This window comes from Hyposmocoma kahamanoa, unplaced genomic scaffold (genome assembly GCF_003589595.1).
Source record: "Hyposmocoma kahamanoa isolate Upper Pololo Valley unplaced genomic scaffold, ASM358959v1 91, whole genome shotgun sequence".
Classification (NCBI taxonomy): domain Eukaryota; kingdom Metazoa; phylum Arthropoda; class Insecta; order Lepidoptera; family Cosmopterigidae; genus Hyposmocoma; species Hyposmocoma kahamanoa.
Window position 1 is genome coordinate 4061791 of NW_020654684.1, and position 3191 is coordinate 4064981.

General features: G+C 43.8%; 1 long non-coding RNA gene across 1 annotated transcript in view; it reads left to right on the plus strand.

Moving 5' to 3' along the window:
* The first annotated feature begins 574 nt into the window (after positions 1–574).
* Positions 575–3191, plus strand: part of LOC113236320 — a 9217-nt gene continuing 6600 nt past the window's right edge. Inside the window, exon 1 of the long non-coding RNA XR_003310934.1 lies at positions 575–610. This is a non-coding gene — a long non-coding RNA (uncharacterized LOC113236320). The remainder of the gene's footprint in view (positions 611–3191) is intronic.

Consider the following 3191-nt stretch of genomic DNA (forward strand, 5'->3'; position numbering starts at 1 on the left):
ACAAATCTCATGTAACAGCGAGAATTATAAGCGCATTCGATAGAAAAGGATAAAATACCACGTCCTATTATACGATATTGTGTGTACGTGTTTTTGCGAGTGGTTATTAGAGGTAGGTGAGAGGCGCGACAGGTGACCGTTCTCTCATAGCGGCCGCAAGTGTCCGTCGGCGGCATAGCGTAATGCGCAGTGTTCTGCCTTCGCGCGTACATGCGCCAGCGGCGACACGACTTGTTCCGCGCGGAGGTCGCCCGCGCCCCCTGCGCCCTCGCAATCACCAGCCGGCGTTGCTGTGTTTGTGCCGCTCCGGCTCGACTCGATGTGAAAGTATTAAAAGCGCTCGCGGGCATTCTGCGCGCCGTTGATTAAAAGCTGCCTTGTCTCCTCGTGTCCCCGCGCCCCCCGCCACCATCAATCACGAGGCGACGTTGCGGACACTGCCGGTTATTATCAACCCTCGCCCTGCGTCCCGCCTATGCCTTTTATGCTCTATCACTGTACCTACAAGGAAGGAACGACGTCAAAATTAAAAATATTGAAACGCACATCATGACAAGACGTCACATGCGACCGACCCGGCGACCGCCTCACGGGAGTAAAGTTGCGAGAAGTAATGAAACTTGTATGATAAATTGACTAGTTTATATCTATAGCTGGTTATGAGACAATCAAACAACCACGAACTAGAGAACTCATCCCGCGAGAGCCCAATCTCAGCCCGTGCATGCGGGCGAAGATCTTTGTTAGGAGAAATAGACCTTTTGAACTTCTACGTCCCGAAATTCCGCGACTACAATCCCTTGCCGTCGCTCTGGTCTCACAGTCAAAATTCAAATCATCTTTATTTCATAAGTAAGCAAATTGTACTTGAAATCGTTTGATTAAATTATACCGCTCATTCGTAAGGCAGAGATTCCCCTGAGAAGAGTGAGCAAGAAATTCTAGGGGTTGCTCTTTTTGAACATACATTTGACTCAGGTCACTCACAATTATACTCCTGTCCTTGGTACAATGTAGTCTCGTATTATTTGGGAAGGCCCGAGCGCGAGCGGCTTTACCATTAATGAAACGAATCGCTCTCGATGCACAAAACGCGTTTGGCTTCATCGCACAACTGTCGTTGACACCGTCTCTTGTTTCGCAGGCTGATTGACGACAACATGTTTCACTAGAACGTACAAATTTGCATGCTTATTTCAAAAAGACATAAATACCAGGTGCATCGTGGCGGTTCTATGGCGGTGTAAGTAGGGAGGTGTGTTCAGTTCAATTATGATTATTGTACGATTATTGTGAGTACGTTTTGTTTTAATAAAAGAAAATGTTGTTTATAACTTTGCAAAATTTGTGAATTTTGCAAAAAATAACACACAACATGAATTGTGCGTCTTACGCTGAAATTAAATTTACCCATCTTTCCATGATATTACTTTATACAGTCTGTCTTAGTTGGAACGTTGCGCTCGCGTTGCACTCGTAATACAAATGGTGCTTTAATAGTGCGCAGATAATTTTATTTAGAAGTGCTTGTCTGTGCTATACAGGGTGTAACCGCAAGGTGTAGTCATATTAAAGGAGCCAAACCTATACTTGATCTAGACCCTCTGTGCAAAATATCAAATAAAAATAAGTGACTTTTAATGTTGATATAACTTTAATTATGTTTGTATAAATAGTGATTGTCCGAAACAACCACTGCGTCACAACTCTATTGCTAGTTACGTTACTACGACTTCACAAATTCATTAATGAAACCTGGGCGGCCGCAAGCGGGGCGAAAGAACAGCTGACTACAATTGAAATGCCACTGTAAAAACATGATTTGAATATGTTGATAACACGTTAATATTAAGTAACAAAATCTTTAAATACCTAGAAAAATCGAATTATTTCTAACAATATTATTTTATACCATACCTAGGTACGTACTTATTTACATACAATTTAAAGGATATTTATTTACTTATTAAGCCCGTAGTTACGCACGCCTTCATCGTATACACATTCTACATAATTTTGTATTAATACATTTATTTACGACAATTTTACAATAGTGGATACTTTTTTAATTGGTACTTACCTACTGTGCAATTCATACACGTTTTAATGAATTTCCTACGAATTGTAATTCACTGTTGTACAATGTACGAAATATTGACTTGTTTACGATAATTTTGAATAATAAGTACTATCACTACACGCACTGCTGGCACATTTCACACATTTACAGGTAAGGTTCAAAATGCCGACCTCCATGCAATATGCATATTTCCGTGCGTCGGTACAGAGACTGCTCTACTCTTTGAAGCATCTGCCGAGTGATTTGACTAAACGCCATTTCGATCCGCTGCCTCATTTCTTCTGCGCTTTCACAGGACTCCGCATAAACAATATTTTTATATGACCCCACAAAAAAAATCGAGCGGTGTCAAGTCTGGGGACCACGCTGGCCAGGGTACAGGACCTCCCCGCCCAATCCACTGCGGGAGACGGTCGTTCAGATGGGAACGTACATTTCGAGCAAAATGTGCGGGTGCTCCATCGTGCTAGAAAGTCATCCCGTGTTCCATCACGAGTCTCACGTATTATGTCACTGGCAGGGCCATCAGAACGTCACCCAAGTCTTCTGTTAGGAATCTTAAATAATTGGCCCCATTCAGACTTGCCGGCAAAAACACTGGACCGATGACGGCACAACCTATTATACCAGCCCACACGTTAATACGCCACTGGTGTTGAAAATTTGATTCCCTTGATACGCGGGGATTCAAATGAGTCCAAAAATGTTCATTATGCATATTGATAATGCCCGCACGCGTAAATGACGCCTCGTCTGTCCACAGTACCGACGAAGCGAAGTCGGGAGACCTCCCAACCTGGTCGCGGTACCAGCGGCAAAATGCCAAACGTAGATCATAGTCCGCTTGTAACAGCTCCTGCGTTCTTTGAAAATGGTATGGGTGCTGGCCATCATCCCGTAGCACACGCCACACACTCATATGGTTCACACCACCAAAGGCTGCCGCAGCACGACGAGTACTTGTCTTTGGATTGCCGAGAAAATGTTCCAAAACATCTGCCTCGAATTCTGGGTCTCGTGAACTTGGCCGGCCTTCAGAACTGGAACCACGGAACGATCCACTATTATGAAGTCTCATAACCATCTTCCTGAAGCATTCCACAGCAGGAAA